This window comes from Diospyros lotus, chromosome 7, assembly GCF_014633365.1.
Source record: "Diospyros lotus cultivar Yz01 chromosome 7, ASM1463336v1, whole genome shotgun sequence".
Taxonomy (NCBI): Eukaryota; Viridiplantae; Streptophyta; class Magnoliopsida; order Ericales; family Ebenaceae; genus Diospyros; species Diospyros lotus.
This window is the reverse complement of record NC_068344.1, coordinates 35,794,136-35,819,378: the sequence shown is the minus strand read 5'-3', so window position 1 is coordinate 35,819,378 and position 25,243 is coordinate 35,794,136. Positions and strand designations below refer to the sequence as shown.

Genomic DNA, 25,243 nt, shown 5'->3' with positions numbered 1-25,243 from the left:
GATGGCATTGAAAGTGGTAGATTAAAAAATTTTGTACAGTGGAGATATAATTTATAAATTTAAAATTATTATGCACAAAAATTATAATTTGTAAAGCCTCATTTCACAAAATATATATATATTTTCATGATATATTAATTAAATACAACAAAATATCTCTCTTTGTACGGTACACATATATGCACGGTGATACCTAAGAAAAATGTCTATATGCCCAGGAGTGGTTATATAGTGAAAAAATAGTTGTTTTATATACATTTTACTCAACATTTTGTATTTATAACTCAGAATATTTATCCTACTATATATGTATTACAAATATTTACATTTATTTTAAAATTAAATTATATTTTATCTCAAAACTCAATGCTACGGATGAAACTTTAAAATCTCAATAATTAAGCATAAAAGAAAGATAATAAACATATTAATCATGAAACTTTTATTCTTAACTCAACCCACTTGTGAGTTATAATTAATGTCAAAAAGTCTCGTGCAAGAGAAAAAACAAAGAAACATTAAAATACAAATATACAAAGAAGCATTAGAACAAAGAAACATTAGAGCTCACAACTCTCTTTCTCATTGAAGGAATATTTAATATTACAAAAAATTACTTTAACTTACTTGTCAAATCAACTGAGCTTCCCAAGCTATTATCTCTAAGATTTAGAGACTTTAAAGATGAAATTCCACCAATAAATTTTAGAATTTTGGAGTTATTGATGTTGTTATAACTCAAATCAAGAACTTCAAGATTGGTCAACATAGAAAATTTTTTGAAACCTGTAAAAGAGAAGAATTAGTAAATAGTTTTATCTAAACTTCAAGGAGTAAGAAATGAAAATGAATAATAAAAAATACAAAAGATTATTGAATACAAATGTTAATTACAACTCCCCTCCAAAGAGCAAAAGAGTATCGAAATTATTAGTTTCTAGTAACAATAACCTCATACAAGCAGAAAATCAAAGACAAAATATATGTAGCCAATTAAACAAATTAAAGCAACAATTAAAGAAGTTGCTGCCTTGCTTACACAATTTTAAATTTTTGATATCCTATTTTATGTAAATTCTCTTGGGCAGTGAATTCAGTCTGTTATAAATAAACTAACTTGTCAACATTTTATATCCATAACTCAGAATATTTATCTTATTATATATGTATTACAAATATTTATATTTATTTTAAAATTAAATTATATTTTATCTCAAAACTTAATCCTATAGACCAATGTATGTTCTCTAATATGCTTGGACTTTTTAAAAACACAAGAAAAAAAATAAAAAATGTACAAGAATTGCTTGGTTATAATTTAAAAAAATTGGTTTGACAAACACTTAATTGCATATATAAGTGAATTTACTAGTCCAATCAAAGGATCTTGTATATCATTTTCTCCAAGGCATAAAATCTTCAAAGATGAAATTCCAGCAATAAATTTTAGAATAATAGAGTTATTGAAGGCATTCCAACTCAAATCAAGAATTTTAAGATTGAATAGCATGGAATATCTTTTCCAACCTGAAAACAAAAAATTAAGTGATTATTCTTATCAAAATCTCAATAATTAAGTATAAAAGAAAGATAATAAATATATTAATCATGAAGTTTCTATTCTTAACTCAACCCACTTGTGAGTTATAATTAACATCAAAAAATCTCATCCAAGAGAAGAAACAAAGAACAATTAAAATACCAATATAAAAAGAAGCATTGAAACAAAGAAGCATTAGAGTTCATAACTCTCTTTCTCATTGAAAGAATATTTAATATTGTAAAAAATTACTTTAACTTGGATATGATCATATAATTTAATTTACTTGTCAAATCAACCAAGCTTCCCAAGCTATTATCTTAAAGATTTAGAGACTTTAAAGATGAAATTTCACTAATAAATTCTAGAATTTTGGAGTTATTGATGTTGTTAGAACTCAAATCAAGAACTTCAAGATTGGTCAACATAGAAAGTTTTTTAAAACCTGTAAAAGAGATAGAATTAGTCAATAGTTTTGTCCAAACTTCAAGGAGTAAGAAATGAAAACGAATAATGAAAAATACAAAAGATTATTGAATATAAATGTTAACTACAACTCCCCTCAAAAAAGAAAAAGAGTATCGAAGTTATTAATTTCCAATAACAATAGCTTTATATAAGTAGAAAATCAAATTAATTGAAAAATATTTTTTTTACATGCTCATTAATAATGAAATTGGGAATAGTATACATTATGTTCGGAACATAGCACATTGGAGAATGTAATTACATTATCATTATTTTAGCCACATGATATACAATGATAATGGTTTTATTTGTTAAATTCTAGTAGACAATATTACGTACCTTGAGTAGAAATACTTTTACTCATGTAGTTCTAAGACAAATTCAATATTTTTAATGAAGAAAATCATTTTAAAGAAGACCATGTGATGTTGGTTATCATATTATAAGATAAATCAAGAATTTCTAAATTCGTCAATTTTGATTACTGGTTCAAACTTGTTCAGTTAATTATCAATTTTGAAATTAAAGTATAAAAAATAATTAACCTTTAAATCTTCAACTAAGAGGAAAGATGAAAATATAGTTTTGACCAATGCCAATTTCAAATAAACATATATATCTTCCCTAAGTGCACATACGTGCATGGATTCTTTTATATTTTTGAATGATGGCATTGAAAGCGATGGATTTAGAAATTTTGTATAGGCACAATTTATAAATTTAAAATTATTATGCACAAAAATTATAATTTGTAAAGTCTCATTTCACCAAAAAACGTATATATATATTTTCATGATATATTAATTAAATAAAATAAAATATCTCTCTTGGCATAGTACACACACATATACACATAACAATACCTAGAAAAAGGTATATATGCCCAACAGAATGGTTATACAGTAAAAAAATAGCTATTTTATATACATTTTACTCATCATTTTATATTCATAACTCAAAATATTTATCCCATTATATATGTATTACAAAATATTTATATTTATTTCAAAAACTAAATTATATTTTATCTCAAAACTCAATGCTACGGATGAATGTATGTTCTCTATACTCTTGTATATTTTTGCATGAGATGAACTTTTTAAAAACACTAGAAAAAGACAAAAAATCTATAGGAATTGCTTGGTTATAATTTAAAAAAAATTGGTCGAGCATACTAAGTGAATTTACTAGTCCAGTCAAAGTATCCTTGTATGTCATTTTCTTGAAGGCATAGAATTTTCAAAGATGAAATTCTAGCAATATATTTTAGCATAGTAGAATTATTGACAAATCAAGAACTTTAAAATTAACTAGCATAGATTATCTTTTCCTAATTTATAATTGTCAGGCCCACCATTTGGCAATGGAGTCCAACTCGTAGTTGTCTCCCACTAATGTACTTGTTTAAGAACAATTCAACAACCAAAATAATTTGTGGAAGGGTATGACTAGGATATTAAAATATTAGGATGGTGATTAATGAATTATCTTTCTTATAAATTTGAAGATATTAACATATAATAACTTGTAGTTTTCCACAACAAAGTCTTTATATTATTTATTAGTCTGATTTTTGTTTACTTTTGTTTGTATTGTAGGGATTTAAAATTTTTCCTAATAGTCAATAGGCCAAGAATTGTCATATAATATGGGTAAAAGGAGTTAACAAGGGGACTTTTGATTCCATCAGTCTAAACTTTAAGTAGAGTCTATATAAAATTTTTAGTTCACTTAAGAAGTATTAATATTCAACAACTTATGAAGAAAGGCTTAAAAAATGTGACTTTTGATCATTCAACTAAAATTTTGACATATTTTCTCCCTCAATCATTTTTTTTTTTTTTTTGTTACCTTAAGTTCTTGGCATTAGTTTCCATTAAAGCGTGAATTTCACGCTTGTTACAAAGCATGTGATGGGGAAGGAGAATAGATAGAAAAGCCAATTTTAGGGGCTTAATATATAAGGAGGTTTTTGGATTATTAACATATATGGTCTTTAATCCCTCACCTAAAATTTTAACATATATATATTAGCTCATTCATTTATTTATTTTTTTGTCACCTTAAGTCGTTAACTGAAAATTAATGATTCAATTAATGGTAACAAGTAAAACTAAACCTATCTAATAAGGTTAATAAATTTCTTCATTTATTATTTCTAAATTTTTTGCTTTCATATTTTTGTTATTTTATTATTTACAATTTTAGACTAATTAACAGAAAATAGAAGTTCCTTCAATTCATATCAATATATCCAATAAGTTTGGCATGTGATTGTGAAGTGAGCTTACCATTGAAATCAGCTATCCAACACAAGTCGTTGGACCCAAGATTTAGAGTGGAATTTTAATTATGAAAACGGATATATGAAGGGAACATTTCACGTGATTTTGGCAGCAATTCTTTTCAAAAAGTGTTCATAAATTTGAGTACAATATGAGAGAAAGCTAGCCAAGCAATGGACGAACTTGAATTATTATATATGACTCTATCGGCCTTTTCTAAAGTATTTGCATTTTCATCTCGCTCTTTTGAACATGCAAGCTCATAATGGATGACTAGTAGTACTCTTCTAGAAAAAATGATAACTTTATTTGTATGTTTAACTAACGTGCACCTAGAACAAAGAAGCATTAAAATACCAATATACAAAGAAGCATTAGAACTCATAACTCTCTTCCTCATTGAAGGAATATTTAATATTGCAAAAAAAATTACTTTAACTAGGATATGATCATATAATTTAACTTACTTATCAAATCAATCGAGCTTCCCAAGCTATTTTCTCCAAGATTTAGAGACTTTAAAGATGGAATTTCACCAATAAATTTTAGAATTTTGGAGTTATTGATCATATTATAACTCAAATCAAGAACTTCAAGATTGGTCAACGTAGAAAATTTTTCAAAACCTGTAAAAAGATGGAATTAGCAAATAATCTTGTGTAAACTTCAAAAAATAAGAACTAAAAAAAAATAAAAAATAAAAGATATTATTGAATACAAATGTTAATTATAACTCCTCTCAAAAAAGCAAAAGAGTATTGAAGTTATTAGTTTTCAACAACAACAACCTCATACAAGAAAACTAAACCTGTCTAATAAGGTTAACAAATTTCTTCATTTATTATTTCTAAATTTTTTGTTTTCATATTTTTGTTATTTTTATTATTTACAATTTTAGACTAATTAACAGAAAATAGAAGTTCCTTCAATTTATATCGATATATCCAATAGGCTTGGCATGTGATTGTAAAGTGAGCTTACCATTGAAATCAGCCACCCAACCCAAGTCGTTGGACCCAAGATTTAGAGATGAATTTTAATTATGAGAATGGATATATGAAGGGAACATTTCAAGTAATTTTGGCAGCAATTTTTTTTCAAATAATATTCATAAATTTGAGTACAATATGAGAAAAAGCTAGCTAAGCAATGGGCGAACTTGAATCCTTATATATATATATGACTCTATCATCCTTTTCTAAAGTTTCTGCATTTTCGTCTCACTCTTTTGAACATACAAGCCCATAATGGATGACTAGTAGTACTCTTTTAGCAAAAATAATAACTTTTTTTTTGTTGTCTAACTAACATGCACCTAGAACAAAGAAGCATTAAAATACCAATATACAAAGAAGCATTAGAGCTCATAACTCTCTTTCTCATTGAAGGAATATTTAATATTGTAAAAAAATTGCTTCAACTAGGATATGATCATATAATTTAACTTACTTGTCAAATCAACCGAGCTTCCCAAGCTATTATCTCCAAGATTTAGAGACTTTAAAGATGAAATTCCACCAATAAATTCTATAATTTTAGAATTATTGATCCAGTTTAAACTTAAATCAAGAACTTCAAGATTGGTCAACGTAGAAAGTTTCTCAAAACCTATTAAAAAGATGGAATCAGCAAATAGTCTTGTGTAAACTTCAAAAAATAAGAATTGAAAAAACATGAAAAATAAAAGAGATTATTGAATACAAATGTTGATTATAACTCCTCTCAAGAAAGTAAAAGAATGCCGAAATTATTAGTTTTTAACAAGAGCAATCTCATACAAATAGAAAATCAAAGACAAAATATAAGCACTCAGCTGAACAAATTCAAGCAACATCAAAGAACTTGCTGCTTTGCGTTACACAATTTGAATTTTCGATATCTTATTTTATGTAGATCCTCTTGGCAGTGCTTGCATGTACAGTAAGCATGCATCACCAGCTCCCCTTTTTAGTTAATTCAATTCTTTATAAACTAATTTGTCAACTTAATCACATTTATACCTAATAAGATTGGATTCAACCAAAGTTCTATATAAAACATCCATTTAATAATCCACCTCAACATTTTTGACATCATAAAGTTCTTCGATTAACTAAAAGTTAATGGCTTAATTAATGGTGGCAAGTAAAACTAAACTTTTCTAATACTTCAGATCAATTTATACATATCAAATTAGATCTTTACACTCCATCTCTTATAACAACCATACAAATCAAAATAAAAAACCTCAAATATTCTCAAATCCCTAACAAATTATAGAATAATAGTATTATTGGAATTGCTCGAACTCAAATCAAGAACTTCAAGATTTATCAATTCAAAAAGTCTTTCAAAACCTATAAAAGAAATAAAATTAATAAATGCTTTCTTCTGAAATTCAAGATAGAGAAATTAAAAAGAAAAAATCATGAGATACGTTTATGAGAGATTACATGTGAATCCACAAACCTTCATTCTCAGCCCAATCGACTAATGCATTTTCTCTTAATTCAAGAGTCTTGATCTCTTTAAAGGGAAGAAATAGAGAAGCATTGAAATACCAATCTTTTCTAGATTCCCAATCTCTTGTTCGATTAAGAGAGAGTTGAATGACTCGGCTTGAAGTGTTGCTGCATTCAACCCTTTCCCATTGACAACAATTTGATGATTTATTATCCACCCAAGAAGGCAAAGAGTTGCCATTGGGGTAGTTGATGGAAGCTTTGAGATGCAACAGAGCTATCCTCTCTTGCTCCCAACACCCACGACAACACATTTCATTCATCAACACTGACATTACCATCATCATCATCCATACCCAAATAGAATGAGGTGTAGTACTTATCATATTTTTCACCAAGATATATATATCTCCTTACTTGCTTTTGTACTATTTTTTTTTTCTTATTTTAAGAATCACGCTACCTCTATTTATATATCTCTACTCTAAAGCATTATGAAGTGGTCTTTTCCCTTGATCTAATTATAGAGAGACAAGTGGAGACAAATTGACTTGGACTTGTAAGAGAAGACTTGGAAATGGTGGTAAAGACTTGGAAATATAGCAATCTTTACAACTTAATTCATACGTTGGAGTACATGCAAGTAGATAAACTCATCATGGATGCTAATATAAACTAGACAAGTGGAGACAAATTGACTTGGTCTTGTAGGAAAAGACTTGGAAATTGTGGTGAAGACTTGGGAACACTAGAAGACTTGGAAATATAGAAATCTATACAACTTAATTCATACGTTAGAGTACATGCAAGCATGTAACATCCCGTTCGAGCGATAGGAAGGACCGGAACAACTTACCCTGATGGGCCTACACGAACTTCCCAAGGGGGTCACCCATCCCTGGATTACCCCAGGTCAAGCACGCTTAACTTGGGAGTTCTTTGCCAACATTTAGCCCAAAAGGTATCCAGCTGGTGTTGTTTCCTTTCTTACACTATCCTCGATATATTCTAACTTCTCTGGGCCCTCGGGGTATTACATTCTCCCCCCCTTAAGCACATGACGTCCTCGTCATGCGACCTTACAACTGGTCCCAGACCTTCTCCCCTTGGGAGCTGCCATCCTAGAAGCCTGCCAGAAGCCGCTCCTTGTACAGGCCCTCAAGCCCCGGCGCCACTCCCCGCCCTCATCGGACCGCCTTCGCCAAGGGTCGGCTCTGATACCAATCTGTCACGACCCGAAATCTGGTATGTCATGACCGGCACTAATCCCTAGGCCCAGCGGCCCCAAAATGGACTAGTAAGCCTCTTCTCTAGCTCGATTTGAATAAAACAATATTACTGACAAGATATAGAACATGAATAAAATACCAATTCACCTTCTAACATAATATCTCAATATTTCATATACAGCAGCTGTACAAAATAAGAATATCTATCACACTGCTGTCAATAATACATACCCGATCCCGTATCTCGGGCCCTTGGCACAATTATGTGCCAACAAAAATAAAGACAAAACATCAGACTCTACAATATGGGTATGTCTCCACAGAGCATCCTATAATACATCCGAAATCAAAAGAGGGTATGACATCATACCAGAAGATCTGCTGGACCAATAATCAAAAGGAGAATTCCCTGAAAATATTTTTAATAAAACGAGGTGAGTCTTGTGGACTCGCGAGTATAAGGTATGTCATGCCCACTAGGAGAGTATACAATAAAATGCTAGGATGATCATCATGAGTATAATAACGTAATAACAGTATAAACAGTGGAATTATAAACCATAAGTTAAATAATTTGAGATTTCAAAGGAAAACATAGTGTAGGAAAAAATAGGTGCTTAAAGACAACCCCCATAAGTTGTTCCCTAACCACCCAAGTCCCCTATACTCTTGTATGAGATGCATGCACTGATTCTGAGGACACACTAGTAGAAACTGGCCTAACGCCTATATACACATGCACACAAGTATATATATCGGCACATACATCATCATCACACAATATCATCATAAAGGCCCACGTGATAGCAGTGCTGAAACATACTATCCGTGTCTCTCATGGCCTTGGCATGCCACGCCTCACAGTACCATGATCTTTTCCTGCTGTGAGTCACCAGGGAATCTACTAGATAGTCCTCTAATAATAATGCAAATAATACCCTAATTTATGCACAAGTCACAATCATTTATCATTTCATGTGGTGCCTAAAATACACCATATCATTCAATAATTCACATTCTCAAAACAAGAAATCAATTAGGGTATCTTTCAGTTTATGTCTCTCCCAGTAGGATGAAAATATTTCATGCAAATTAGAAACATTTAAGAGTATTTTTCTATGATCCGCATATAAAAATCATGTACGAGTTATGCATATAAAAATTTATACAAGGTTATAATATTTATGAATAAAACAGTATATACGTGCATAATATAAGGTAATCATAACATATCCTGTCTACTCGCCTGGGAAATGATGACTCAAGTCCGAGTCTGGGGAGAAGATCGAACAAAATCCTGAGAATCTGAGCCTACAATAAATAGAATGGGGTGTCACATTTAGGTAACAAGAATAACGACGTAAAGAAATTACCGAAAATCCTAACCATTGCCTAACACCCTAAATCGATTATTTGGTACCTTGGCCCGCGCAATATTCAAATCTGACGTCATGGAATTCGTCGAGCTAAGCCATCGACTACGTCATCATGTCTCGCTTTGCTTGCTACGCGTAAGTGTATAGTGGAACTACACACCCACTTATAGGCTGCAATATCATAATATATATATATATATATTTACCCATAAACTAGTTTTCTTTTAATATAGATAATATATTTTTTTATCTAAATTCCTCCTTTATCAAAAATACATACATATATATATTTATAACTAAATTGATAAATTTTCTTGAAAACTTAATAATTAATTAATAATTTAATAAATGGTTTAAAAGGAATAAATTGCAATATTCTAGCCTATGATGATGACGTGGGTTTATTTCGAATCCTGATTTCTGATGGATTACCCCGAGAGCCTGGAGAAGTTAGAATATATCGAGGATAGTGTAAGAAAGGAAACAACACCAGCTGGATACCTTTTGGGCTGAATGTTGGCAAAGAACTCCCAAGTTAAGCGTGCTTAACCTGGGGCAATCCAAGGATGGGTGACCCCCCTGGGAAGTTCGTGTAGGCCCATCAGGGTAAGTTGTTCCGGTCCTTCCTATCGCTCGAGCGGGATGTTACAAATGGTATCAGAGCCGACCCTTGGCGAAAGCGGTCCGATGAGGGCGGGGAGTGGCGCCGGGGCTTGAGGGCCTGTACAAGGAGCGGCTTCTGGCAGGCTTCTAGGATGGCAGCCCCCAAGGGGAGAAGGTCTGGGACCAGTTGTAAGGTCGCATGACGAGGACGTCATGTGCTCAAGGGGGGGAGAATGTAATACCCCGAGAGCCTGGAGAAGTTAGAATATATCGAGGATAGTGTAAGAAAGGAAACAACACCAGCTGGATACCTTTTGGGCTGAATGTTGGCAAAGAACTCCCAAGTTAAGCGTGCTTAACCTGGGGCAATCCAAGGATGGGTGACCCCCCTGGGAAGTTCGTGTAGGCCCATCAGGGTAAGTTGTTCCGGTCCTTCCTATCGCTCGAGCGGGATGTTACAAAGCAGATAAACTCATCATGGGTCCCAATACAAACTAATTTAGTTATTAATTAATATGTAATAGCTAATCCAATAATGTCTAGTAGACTTATGATAGTAATCTATCATTTGGGAGAGATAAGATACAAATCAAAGTATGAGTATCCAAATTCATAGGTCCAAAATAACACCATCCATTTATCAAAACTAACATGGAACATTATAGTATTTTTCATTGTTGTGACCAAATGACTGTTATTGCTATAATTTTGCACCTGTTTAATTTGGTCTAAATTAAAGACGTGCATTTAAATGGGTGTTTGTGTTTGAATTAATCATTTGATTATACCTAAATACTAGTCATTATACCTAAATTTCTTTTCTCTTTTTCCTCTCTTAATTTGATGTTATTCATGGACCATCTTGTCAATTAAGAAATGGGGCTTTGAATTAAATGGCCGAGAAGATGCATCAAGAAAATAAGAATGAAGTAGGATGGAGAAGGGGCCACTCTTGTTGGGAGTGGAGATATTTCCTTTGAGTTGATATAAAGAAAAAATTGCATCATATATACGAATAAGATACTTAAAATCTTTGACACATAAAATGGATGGATGGATGGAATTAAATGCAATTGATAAACTCTTATTAAGTTTTAATTAATATTCTGACAATACAAAAAATCTTTATCTCCACATAATTTTAACTTAGGATGGGCCAATTTCTCGCTTGTGCTCAAAAGAAAAGTCCTTAGATCAATTTTAATACTGTTGCTCATGAATCTAAGGGCCTCAACTTAAGAATATACACTAATTTATGTTGCGCAAACAGAGAGCAACCCATAGACATACACACACTTTGAATCACTGAAAAAACCTTTTATAACATTCAACAGACCCGAAATCGGAAAGACAACATACACAGCAAACAAACACAAAATAAAGTGATGGAAAGCAAAAATAACATGAGAGATTTATCGTGGTTCACCCGAAAGGGCTACGTCCACGTTGAGCTCCGGCAAAGGAGAGCTCACTGCACTATCGAAGATAAAAAAATAGGGTTTACAATACTCATCGAATACAAGCCTCACGATCACTCTTATTTACAAGAACCGGTTCTCTATCAAAATCGCCTCAAAACCATAAAAGAGAAAGATCAAAGGCTTACCTTATTCGAACTAGAGAGAAGACCGAGAAGGAGCCAGAGAGTCTGAAATTAAAAATGAGAAAGAGCCCTCAAGCCCTAATCGTCTGCTCACTCTCTCTCCCTTATCTCTCAATTACACATCCCGATGCACAGTAAATAAATAGGGGTCACACGATGCATTTGAAAGGCTTGGATTGCACTAGATAAAAAGCGACATCGACAGTCCAAATTATACAAGGACGAGACAATTTGCACTATCGAGATAAAGGACGCCTGAGCGGTTGCCATGCTGCCCTCCACTGCCACGTGGCAGTGGTTGCAACTAACCCTCCTGCCCGGGTCCTTAAGAGAAAAACGGTATCGTTGTGTGCTTCACAGCCAACAATTTAAAATTGATTGATTTTTAAATTCATGAAATTAAGTGATACATCTAAACCATCCTTAACAAATTACTAATATACTAATAGTGATACTATGCTTGCCGGCCAAAGATTTTTATACTAATGTGCTAATAGGGAGTGTCAAATATGTCTAATTAATATTTCTAATTTCTCTTTTATATGTTCCCAATTTCACTGTTAGATATATATTAGAATTAGGCTAACTTGAACATCTATATTGATAGAATTCTTTTTTTTTTGTATTTTTTAAAGTAGCAATTGATTCCATACCAAATAAGCCTAATTTATGGGAAGAAATTAATAAGCCTAATTAAGGGGGAGGAGAATGCTAACTAAAATGACCCAATAATTTTCTAAACTGTTAATATGAAACCATTTTCATAAAAATTGTATAAAGATATCATTATTTAATACAATTAATCGTATCAAGGATCTGGAAGTAATATATATACTGTATATACATATTGTATGGCAGGCTGTTTTGACTTGAGCTGGAGAGATGCATACCAGTCCAAACCAAGTTTCAAATGAGTAATGCAACGACCAAGTCTCCAGCACTATCAAAACAACTGAATCAAATGAGTAATGGACTTACAGAGATGAGAGATGGGCTTTCTAATGGGTTAGACATACGTAAGGAGAATAATGGGTTGTCTAATGGGCTTCAGATAAGGCAGCAAGTAAAATGGGTTGGGTTTGGTTCTTGTTTTCAGCAATTGAGTCAAGCTCGTTTTTCTAAAAAAATCAGATAAATTTATGTGAGCCATCTTCTTACGGGGCTTCCTATAAATGGGTTTGAACATTTAAATCTATCAATCCCGGGCCTAAACCTATAATAGTTTTATACTTGCTTGATCTTACCATCATCGCCTTGAACTCGTTGGGTATATCACATTCCAACCATGCCAATGGGTGTTATCTTTCAGGAAGATTCTTCCATGGGGGCCAAGTCAAATTAGAACCCACTTCACTAGAGGTAGTTCCAATTCCTAGTTGACCTTCGGATTTCTCCAATTCACCGACTCGCAGCCGGGGAACAACTGGCCAGGTGTCTCGATCCCTTTCTTCAACATTCTCCTTCTGTTTGATGCTGCTAGAAACCATGAATTTCAGACGTGAACTTGAAGGGAACGCGGGTAAGCAACGGCGTTTGAGCAAAGAGTTGAAATTTGAGCTTTTAGAAGGCGGGTCCTGTGAAAGATAGTAGAAGTTGAGATAAGCTCGGAATGTGAATTTGGCCATTCTATTCTTGCATTGGTTTGCGCAATTGTTGGGTTGAAGAAGAGAAACGAGAAAACTGTCAGTGATCAATTGCGGCCGTGTTTGTGTTTGGTTTCGGCAGTTTTTGTGCGAGAGAAGAGATGAAGAAGCAACGAGCAGAGACGAGTGATAAAAATTGAGTCTTTTACGAGATGATGTGTAAAGATCCCAAAAAAAAAAAAAACTAAATTAATTAATTTAATTAAATTATATATATAATAACTAATTAAAAAAAAGAAAATATAAAAAGAAAAGGGGGAGGCGCTCGGCAGCCCCCCCTCCAAAATCAGAATCTCTCTCTCTCTCTCTCTCTCTCTCTCTCTCTTTTATTCTCTCTTGCTCCCTCTCGAATTTCCTTCGATTTCAAACGATCGAACGGTTTGATCATCGATCCGACTTCGTTTTCACCGTTAAAGTGCCCCCGATCTACAAGGAGGTAAGTGCTTTGTCTTCATCTTTTCTGTTTTGCTTGTTGTTTTCGTGGAATATGGGTTGAGGCGCGATGGGGCTTGTTGGCCGAATGTTTGAGGTTAGATCTACGAAGATCCAACCGTTGGATTTTTGTGATTCTTGGATATGATGGTCGGTTTGCTTAAGAGGGTTGGGTGGAGGTCTTGGATTGCCGAAAATCGCCAGCCACGGTGGCCGGTGACGTTGGCAGTATTTTATCCCATTTTAGCCGAGACTTTGACTCTAGATCTACAAAGATCTAGTCGTCCGATCTTTCTCATTTTTGGGTATGTTACTCTCCTTGGTGTTGCGCACCTCGGGGTAGTCTCCGATCGTCGAAAAAAATGGCCGGCGGCCGGCAAACGGCAACGGCCAAGTTCGCCCCTATTTTCTGCCGAAAATAAATTCTCAGATCTATTAAGATTTGACCGTCCGATGGGTTTCATTTTAATATATGTTGTTATTGTGGCGAGGGCTTCGTATTGGTATATTGGTCGGCCGTTTTTGGCCGGCCGACGGCGGCAATTTGATGGTAAAGAAAAAAGAAAAGAAAAAGAAAGAAAAGAAAAGAAAAGAAAATAAAAATAAAAATAAAAATAAATAAAATATAAGGAAAAAGGAAATGAGGGCTTTTGGGGTTGGGTATGTCGGGTTAGGTTTTAGCCTAGGATGGCGGGGCCTGATTGGGTTTTAGGATGGCCCAATGTGTTGGGCATGACTGACCCAGTTGTGGTAGCCCTTGGGCTAGCCCACTCGGCTTGTTCTCCCTTGTCGCTTGTCCGTGGATCTAGGATGACTCGGTTAGGTTGGTCTTACTCAGGATATCGAGGTTGGTCTAATTTGGGTTCTTTTTAGGTCTCTTAGAATTGGCGATATGATTGGCTATATGATTGGCGAGTCATTTTGTTGGTCGGAGTCATAAGGATGAAGCCCTATTAGATAACTCGAGACTGAGTAAGACTGACCCCGAGTGCGTTCTAGGCTAGCCTATGATGATGACGTGGGTTTATTTCGAATCCTGATTTCTGATGGATTCCTTTTATTCTGAGGCTAGAATATTGCAATTTATTCCTTTTAAATCATTTATTAAATTATTAATTAATTATTAAGTTTTTAAGAAAATTTATCAATTTAGTTATAAATATATATATGTATGTATTTTTGATAAAGGAGGAATTTAGATAAAAAAAATATATTATCTATATTAAAAGAAAACTAGTTTATGGGTAAATATATATATATATTATGTTATTGCAGCCTATAAGTGGGTGTGTAGTTCCACTATACACTTACGCGTAGCATGCAAGGCGAGGCATGATGACGTAGTCGATGGCTTAGCTCGATGAATTCCATGACGCCAGATTTGAATATTGCGCGGGCCAAGGTATTAAATAATCAATTCAGGGTGTTAGGTAATGGTTAGGGTTTTTGGTAATTCCATTTCATCGTTACTCTTGTTACCTAAATGTGACCACCCCATTCTATTTATTGTAGGCTCAGATTCTCAGGATTTTGTTCGGTCTTCTCCCTAGACTCGGACTTGAGTCATCGTTTCCCAAGCGAGTAGACAGGATATGTTATGTTTACCTTATATTATGCACGTATATACTGTTTCATTCATAAATATTATAAACTTGTACAAATTTTTATATGCATAACTCGTACATGATTTTTATATGCGGATCATAGAAAAATACCCTTAAATGTTTCTAACTTGCATAAAATATTTTCATCCTACTGGGAGAGACATAAACTGAAAGATACCCTAATTGATTTCTTGTTTTGAGAATGTGAAATATTGAATGATATGGTGTATTTTAGGCACCACATGAAATGATAAATGATTATGACTTGTGCATAAATTAGTGTATTATTTGCATTATTATTAGAGGACTATCTAGTAGATTCCCTGGTGACTCACAGCAAGAAAAGATTATGGTACTGTGAGGCTTGGCATGCCAAGGCCATGAGAGACACGGATAGTATGTTTCAGCACTGCTATCACGTGGGCCTTTATGATGATATTGTGTGATGATGATGTATGTGCCGATATATATATTTGTGTGCATGTGTATATAGGCGTTAGGTCAGTTTCTACTAGTGTGTCCTTAGAAATCAGTGCATGCATCTCATATAAAAGTATATGGGACTTAGGTGGTTAGAGAACAACTTATGGGGGTTGTCTTTAGACACCTATTTTTCCTACACTATATTTTTCTTTGAAATCTCAAATTATTTAAACTTATGGTTCATATTTTCACTGTTTATACCGTTATTATGTTATTGTACTCATAATGATCATCTTAGTATTTTTATTGTATACTCTCCTAGTAGGCATGACATACCTTATACTCGCGAGTCCACAAGAATCACCTCGTTTTATTAAAAATATTTTCAGGGAATTCTCTTTTCTGATTATTGGTCCAGCAAATCTTCTGGTATGATATCAGACCCCTTTAAATTCCGGATGTAAAATAGGATGCTCTGTGGAGACATACACGTATTGTAGAGTCTGATGTTTTATCCTTTATTTTTGTTGGCACATAGTTGTGCCAAGGGCCCGAGATACGGGATCGGATATGTAATTATGACAGCAGTATGATGGATATTCTTATTTTGTTCAGCTGCTATATATGGAATATTGAGGTATTATTTTAGAAGGTGAATTGGTATTTTATTCATGTTCTATATCTTGTTAGTAGTATCATTTTATTCAAATCAAGTTAGAGAAGAGGCTTACTAGTCCATTGTGGGGCTGCTGGGCCTAGGGATTAGTGCCGGTCATGACATATCAGATTTTGGGTTGTGACATGATGACAATAAAATATTGAAAAAAATTGTTAGAAATAGGGTAAATTATGAAAAAAATCTAATTTTTTTTTACCAATTTGTAATTTGATTCAATTTTTTTTAATCTGTGCAATTATGTTCAAATTGACTCAATTAGGTGTAATGTAAATTCGATTTAGAGAGAGTATTCAAGTTGACTTGACATGTCATCTGTTATAAAATAATAATATATGTGGGACTTATATATACACATAAATAAAAAAAAAGAATGACAAAAATGAACTAGTCAATGGCTATGGCAGACAGCATTGATGGTAAAAAAAGCGTCGATGGTGGCGGAAGGTGTAGAGGCCATTGTCGACAGTGGTGGAAGGCAAAAAGGTGAAGGAGCCGTCGGTTGGGGAAGATGAATCAGTTAAACAAACGATCAACTGTTGCGACTGAAGAAGAAGACAGATGATTAGAGAGACCACCAATTTGGAAGACTATTATCGGAGAAGATGATGCAAGAAGTGTCGTCGATAAGAGAAGACTGACAATCGATCGTGATAATCGAAAAAGGCATGGGAATAGTGGCAATGATCGGAAACGACAATTGATGCAGTCAACAGTAATTGTGCTGCACAACTTATGTTGAATCTTGGTCGAGCTAAGATCATAGACCAAAATTTTGGTTAACTTCAATCGACTTAATGCAAAATCAAACACCTACTTACTGCCTTACTTTAGTCAATTTAAAGTTAAATATCAGTTGACTTAAGTTATTCAGCCATGATTTTCATTTCTTCTTCACATTAAGCTGATTGAAATTCTTTAATTTTATTTTAATAAAATAATTTTTATTATCATCAAAATTATATCATTCTACCTTTGAGCTTAAATAATAAGATATGAACCCTTATTTTTCCATTTTATGCAATTAATATAATTAAGATGAGATTGACAATATAATTAAGCAAGTTGCAAAATAAAAAAGAAAAAGTAAATGTAAGCTTCAAAAAGGACCATAACCCATAGTGATATAATAGATCAATCCTCCTAATGGTTAGTTGCTTGAGAAGCTCAAATGGTTAAGCTCAATGATTATATCAAACACCTGGCTCCATTTACTCTTCGGGTTTTAAACCATTGTAATTGGCAATTTACACCTCAGTCTATCCGGTTTAGATGGTTGATGGCGGATGCCTTCACTTCTTTTCATCAAATGAATCTACTTTACCATGTGAACGTACGGCATGTTTTAATGTACAATACCCTTTGTTTTATGAGAGTTATGAGAAGATTGTTTTGTAGCATTTACTCTTATGTCATGTTGTGAAGAGACTATTTTTATAATTTTAATTTATAACTTTTTTCATAAGGTGATTTAAATCTAATTAAACCAAAATTTATGTACTTAATGAGCTTGGAATGTAACAAAACAATTATTTAAATAATGGGGTGTAACAAACCAAAATTTATGTACTTGATTAAACCAATTATTTAAAATTTATGTACTTAATTTTAATTTATGTATTTAAAATCTTTTTTGGGATGATAAGAGTAAATATTAATTTTTTTCATAAAATTGATTTATAATAAAATTATTTTTATATTAACCCTAATGGGTAGTTTAACAAGGGTTGGAGTGGAAAAAAAACTTTTACTTGATCCAAGGTTTGAACCATGTCAATAAGTAACGCTCGGGTACCCTTGAGGTTAGCTTAAAAGACAAGCGGTAGTTTTCAATTTTATATATCTCTTTCTCATTTTCTTTCTTTCCTCACGAAACTTCTCTCCTTCTTTGGCAACCAAGGCGGTGGTGCTGGGGCAGTGGGTTTCCTTTCTCTTCCTCCCAAATCATGATCTCAAAGCCCTTTTTTGTCTCAAATCCTGATCTTTATGTATATCGATCATTAGATCTCATAACTAGTTCATGATCTCTAATAGCATCAACTCGACTTCTTCTTGTTTTCTCTCTTTCTTTCACGATGATGACAAAACTATGGGTTTCCTTTCTTTTTCTTCCCAATCGTAGTTCCCACACACATCGATCATCAGATCAGGTAAATAATTCATTATGTCTAATAGATCTAGCTCGATTTCTTCTTGTTTTCTCTTCTTCTTTGACAGCCATTATGGTGGTGACCAGATGGTTGATTTTTTTTTCTTTTTTCTCTCAAATTGTAATTCTCACATATATCGATCATCAAATTAGATAAATAGTTCATTATCTCTAGTAGTAGCAACTTGATTTCGTCTTGTTCTCTCTCCTTTTTTGGCAGCCATGGCGATGGCGACAAGACGATGGATTTCTTTCTTTTTCCTCCCCGATCATAATTTCCACAAATATTAATCATCAGATCTGGTAAATAGCTCATGATCTCTAATAGCACCAACTCAATTCCTTCTTGTTTTCTCTTCTTCTTAGGCAACCATGGCAGTGGCAATATGACGGTGAATTTCTTTCCTTTTTCTCCCTGATCATAATTTTCACATATATCAATAATTTGATCAAGTAAATAATTCATTATCTCTAGTAGCACCAACTTGATTTCTTTTTTATCTCTCTTTCTTCTTCTTTGGCAGCCATGGCAGTAGGGTTGGGATGGTGGGTTTCCTTCATTTTCCTGTCCAACCATAATTTCCACACATCGATCACCGGATCCTGTAAATAGTTTATTATCTTTGACAACACCAACTTAAATTCTTCTTGTTTTTTCTCTTCCTTTAGCAACCATGGTTGTGGTGATGGGACTATGGGTTTCTTGCCATTTTCTTCTTGATCATATAATTCCCACAAATATCGATCATCCATTCAGATGAATAATTCATGATCTCAAATAGCACCACTTGATTTCTTCTTGTTTTCAAAAATCAAATTTGTTTTCCAACATACCTCACGTATGTCGATCTACAAATTTTACTATCGTTCACAAATGATTTTTCTTCCACTAATCCATTAGGTTTTTCATGGTCACAAAATGAATTTAAATGTAGATAATACCTAGTTCATTCAATTGGGAATTTGGTCAGTGTGTAAATAATTTGAGTCATTGTTCATCATTTGCTACCTTTAAAAGGTTCTAAATAACATAGTTACCGCACATGTCCATCTTCGATTTAGGTAAATATGGTTCATTATCTCTGACAACACCAACTCGATTTCTTCCTATTTCTGGCAATCTATTTGATTGTTGGATTGCAAGACAAATTTGATTGCCAGAACTAGGATGAAAACGAGTTGGGTTTGTCGAATATAATGAACTATTCATCTAAATCGATGATTGGCATGTGTGGCAACTATATTATTTAGAAGCTTGTAAAGGTAACGAATGAGAACAAATGACTCGAATTATTCACACACTCACCAACCGAGTTCTCTTTCCAATTATGAATTAGGTATTTCGTATTTAAATTTATTTCTTAACCCTCAAAAACTTGATGGAACTGTGGAATAATAAGATTCATTTGTGAATCATAGTAAAATTTTGTGAACGTGTCTTGCCACACGTTCATCTTTCATATTCTCCGACAAGAGAGAAAGCTTACTCCAAATGGCCAGATATGGCCGCCTTCACCACAGCCCCTTCACAGCCGAAGCAACTCTACTCAATCCCTCTCTGTAAGTTCCTTTCCGCTCTCAATTCTTTCAAATTCCACTCTTCATTTCATCTCCTCACTTTCCCACCATCCGATCGAACGAACGGTCCAGATCCCGACCAAGACGGTATAAAAGATATAAAACATATTTAATTTTGGTATATGTTGGCATTACCTACGGCAGCTCCCGACCAAGACGATAGCATATCGACTATTGTAATGGCAGCTCATCGACACCGCGCCCTTAAACTCGTGCCATTAACCACAACGACAAGCAATAGGTTCTACAAGGAAAAGGAAAATGTTCACACATATCAAGAATCATTGCCCAATTCAACGCTCCAGATCGATTTCTTCTAAGAAATTCGATGCTACTTATGGCCAAAGCAGCTAAAACAGATTGAAAAAACAAAATTGTGCATCGTCTTCTTTCAAGTGACAAGCAGCAGCATGGACGGCAATGGAGTTCCTGGCGACAATCGGGAGACGGAGCCCGCCCCTCCGAAGAGTGTTCAAGAGATGTCCGCAGCCGGAGTTGAACCGCCCAAGGAATACATTTGTAGAGACAACAAGTTTGGCCAATTGGACACTTCACCGCCTTTGGCCCCAATTCCTGTGATTGATCTCAGTCTCTTCTCATCTGGAGGGGAAGAAGAAGGTGAGTTGGAAAAGCTGAGGTCAGCTCTGAGCTCTTGGGGCTGCTTCCAGGTTCGGATGATTGATTAATTGCTTTCTTCATCTGGTCTTCGGTACTTCTTTTCCTTTTTTTTTCATTAGCTAGGGTTTACAATTGCTTTGAATCACAGGCGGCGGGCCACGGCATGCCTTCACAATTTCTGGACGAGGTGAGGGAAGTCATCCAAGAATTCTTCAAGTACTCTCGGGGAAGAGAAGAGCAAGTACTCTCGGGCCGCCGGCGAGTCTGAAGGCTATGGATAGGACAAAGTCGTCTCGGAGAAGCAGGTTCTCGACTGGTGTGACCGGTTATCCCTCAGGATCTATCCGGAGGATCAGAGGAAACCAAAGCTCTGGCCGGAAAAACCAGAAGATTTTAGGTACTTCTATCTTCAATCGCATTTGATTTCTCTTTCGTATAAAGGTCAAAAATGTGTTTTTGACAGCCAGATAACAGTCTTAGAAGCGTGGGCCGGTTATACGGAGTAGTGTTAGTTTCTCTTTCGTCTGATGTGTGCGATCCAAGTCCCAGATTAGATGTATGTATAATCAGTCATCTAAAGCAGTGAAGTGATGGATGATTTCAAATTTTTGTGCCTGGAACAACTGTGTTGTGGGAGTCTTCTGTAGTTTCTCCATGAAAGTACAAATTTAGCGGGTTTTACTGTTTTGCAGAGAGAAAATTGTGGAATTCGCAACAAATATCAAGTCTGTAATGGGTATTATATTCAAAGCCATGGCAAGGTCACTGAAATTGGAGGTGGATAGCTTCTCAAAGCAGTTTGGGGAAAGAGCAATCATGCAAGGAAGGTTTATCCTCTACCCACCATGTCCAACACCGAACCAAGTATTTGGGCTTAAAGCTCATTCGGACAGATCAGGGATGACCATTCTGTTGCAAGACAGGGAAGTTCAAGGCCTGCAAGTTCTGAAAGATGATAAATGGCTCATTGTCTCCATAATTCCTTATGCCCTTTTCGTCAACCTTGGTGATCAAATGCAGGTACTCTCTTGCCCTCTGCTTGGTGAAGATTTTTGTGTTTTCAAGTGCTTTTCTCTATTCTGCAGAATTATCAATCAGAATGTGAAATTGTTATCAGCCAATCCCTCGTGAGCAGTCTAGAGGAGAGGTGTTAGTTATATGAATTAATCTATGAACCCCATATAGTTAACTATAGCTTAGTTCTTTTGGGTGAGTATTCATCATGTTATAAGTGGTATTAGAGTTCCCCAGGGATTGCTACCAAGTGTGAGCCATGAAATTGTGTTTAAAACTGATTTGGGTTGCATTGAGATGTAGATTTATAGCCTAACATGGATGTTGGTGGAATTTAAATGAAAGAGTTTGCTACTACCCAATCCCACATTAGTAATCTATTCTAAAAATCTTAGGACATATTATTTTTCCATGAATCCATAATTTGCCTTCAACTAACACTTAGGATATTAAACACGGTATTATAAGTAATATCAAAGCTAACCTAGTCTACTAAAAGGACACCATGAATTATGAAAAAGGGAGTTTGTCATGACCAAATTCTATATGAATAGTCTAGAGGGCATGCCTTAAGTATATTATTTGATTCTATGAATCTAATAGTTACCGACAATAATATTTTTGGGTAAAAACAATAGTGGTATAATATGCCGCTAACAAGAATGAGGAAATGCATTTCAATAAACCATGTTTAGGGATCATTGAGATCTCTTTCAATTTGAACAAAACAAGATGTTGCATTTGGTGGTTAAGAATGCATTTTTACTATTAAAATTGTTTGCTAAATGTATGCAGATAATGAGTAATGGAATATTCAAAAGCCCAATGCATAGGGTGGTGACAAACCCTGAAAGGGGGAAGATAACAGTTGCTATTTTCAATGAGCTAGAGCCAGAAAATGAGATCGGACCTGTTGAAAGTTTGGTGGATAAGAAAAGGCCAAAATTATACAAATCAGTCAAGAATTATGCTAATTTTAATTATGAATGCTTCCAGAAAGGCCTGGTAGCTCTTGATGCTGCCAAAGTTTAATCACTGAAATACTGTAAGTTATGGTTGCTTTGGTGAATGTCAAAAATAAAAAATGCAATTTTGCAATGTTATCTATTTTCTTTTTTTAAGATTACGTGCTATCACTCACGCCCTCGCTGCTCGGCCCCACGGTTCCAACATAAGAGGTAAATCAGGGGATTCAGTAGGCATGATGTTATCTATTCTCAACTATAAGAACTATGCTTATATATGTTAAAAAAAATAAAATAGTTGAGTTTTGAATTAGCCAAATAGACTATTGTAGAATGTTACTGATGATCATAAATGGCAGTCTTGTCATATTCGCTTTGTACTTTCAATTGACAATGACAGAGTTATGAAGAGAGGTCAATGGACGTTTGACGAACTTAAAAATGATTCATCTTTCTGTTATCCTAATTTTCTTGAAGTTGTTCTGATGACTCTGTTGTTGGGTCTTCTATGGCCCGTTAATGCATCTTTTATGCTTACCTAAAGCTACACAAAGAAGTTTTAATTTGCACACATAGTTTAGATGTATTGAATCAACAAGTTGTGCCATGTAAATGCCCTCATTTAGTGACCCACAAAGAAATACATTTCACACATCAAGCTAACAAAGGCTCCACTGATAATACACGCAGGCAAGACAAGTATACAGCGAATTGTTGTACTTTTAATAACAGGACTGAAAGTTTCATAAAAGTCAATTCTAGTCTTTTGACTATAATATTTAGTAACAAGACGAGAGGTATATATCGATCAATTAATCCATCAAGCTTTTGTTTAATCCGATATACCCATTTATTTCCAACAAGATTGCACTTAATTAGTTGGCAGAGGGACAAGGGACCATGTTTGATTGATATGCAAGGCATGAATTTCATCGCGCATAGCATGCTGCCATTCCTCGTAAGGACATGCTTGCTGATACGTTTTTGGTTTGGTTTCAAGATAATTAAGAGAACAAGTAGCCAGGTAAAGGATATTTTGATGCAGTGTTGGCATCATGGCGTTTAAAAGTAGAGGAGCGTAGAATCATAGGTGTACGTTGTAGTTAAATCCACAACTAAATTAAGACTTGGTTGATTAGACAAAATATCGATAAATTAAGTGGTTCATCTCCACTCAGATGTTGGCTTCTTCTGCACAAAAACTAGTAAGATTGCGTTCTCTATAGTTTTTAATTTTGAATTTTAAATTTTGAATTCATTTTTAGTTTTATTTTAGTAGTCTATTTTTAGAAAATTAAAAAGGCATTCTTTTTCAAATTTTAAAAATAATTTTTAATAATATTTTATTTAATAAATTTTATTATTCAGTAAATTAGAAATATTTAATGTTAATATATTATTAAAAAATATATACATTTTAAAGTTAATGAATTTTGTAATATTTTTTCATTATAATAATAAAATATAAATAAATAAATGTGTTTTGAGTTTAGATTTTGTTTTGGATAAAAACATTCAAAACAACTTTTTGTTATTTTGAATTTTTTTTATAATTTTTTTTATTTTCAAAAATATATTTTTAAAAATAACAAAGAGAATGCGTTTTCATTATTTTAGAAAATCAAAAACTAAAAATAACTTAAAAACAACAAAGAAAACACAACCTAATACTCTGGACCTCATCAAGGATGTTTCATTATTTTTCAACAAATTTGTTACCTTCCTTCACTTCATGGTTACGTGATTGCGTTCAATTCTTCATTCTCTGCCTATACATATATATGAACTGATTTTTCAACCAAATGGTTTGTTTTGTTTCGTTCGGTTAGCAAACTAACAGCGTAGATCTAGGAATTTAGAATATATGAGTTAAAAATTAAAAAAGTCAATGTATTGAATTTATATATAACAAAAGTAATTTTTATTTAATTTGAAGTTGTTCTCGACAAAATTTTGAAATATAAAATTTATCTACAATAGAAACTATATCTATTTTCTCAACAAGTTCTCGTTTGATGTTGAGTATTATACAATTAACAAGAAACTCATATGATATGTGTGAACGTAAATGGAGAGAGAGAGAATAGAAAGGATCTAATGGGTTTGAGTATTGGGTCAATTCAAAAAAATTTGATTTGGATCAGATTATGAATATAGTTTGAGACAATATATTTGAATTGGAACTTGAGGAATAAGGGCTAGTTAAAAGAATATGACCTGGTAATTCAAAAATAAAAAATTTAACTAGTCTCAAGTTAACATAAAACCATTAACTTGAATAATTACTAAAATTAAGTTAATTTTAGTAATTATGCAGAGGGTTTTTTTTTTTTAACAATAAGAATAAGCAATCATCTTCTATAAACACGAAGATAATAAACATATTTTTAATATTCAAAAACACACATAAAAATTTACACTAGAAAGATTTTAATTTTATCTAAAAAAGGCAACTATAAACTAAGAGGATGGGTTATGGTAATTTTATAATTCTTAATTACCTTATGATTAGTGACAAATTCAAGCTGTAAAAATATCTTAAGATGGATTAAAATTTTATATACCTTACCCTTGTGTTGACTTCATCCACTTAGGG

The 25,243-nt window shown here is 33.5% G+C and overlaps 2 protein-coding genes, 1 long non-coding RNA gene and 1 pseudogene across 3 annotated transcripts in view; 2 read left to right on the top strand and 2 right to left on the bottom strand.

Annotated features, from left to right (window-relative positions):
- The window catches only part of LOC127805714 (receptor-like protein 56), a 122,438-nt gene that overhangs the window by 30,865 nt on the left and 66,330 nt on the right, over positions 1–25,243 (bottom strand). The gene's annotated exons all lie outside the window — the stretch shown is intronic.
- The window catches only part of LOC127805904 (protein SRG1-like), a 59,746-nt gene that overhangs the window by 11,273 nt on the left and 23,230 nt on the right, over positions 1–25,243 (top strand). The window lies entirely within an intron of this gene.
- LOC127805919 (uncharacterized) lies at positions 8,091–9,763 on the bottom strand. Its single transcript, XR_008024228.1, has 2 exons — positions 9,384–9,763; positions 8,091–9,274 (listed from the first exon to the last, which is right to left on the bottom strand). It is a non-coding gene; the product is annotated as an uncharacterized LOC127805919 (long non-coding RNA).
- On the top strand, positions 19,920–22,960 carry LOC127805909 (protein SRG1-like; annotated as a pseudogene).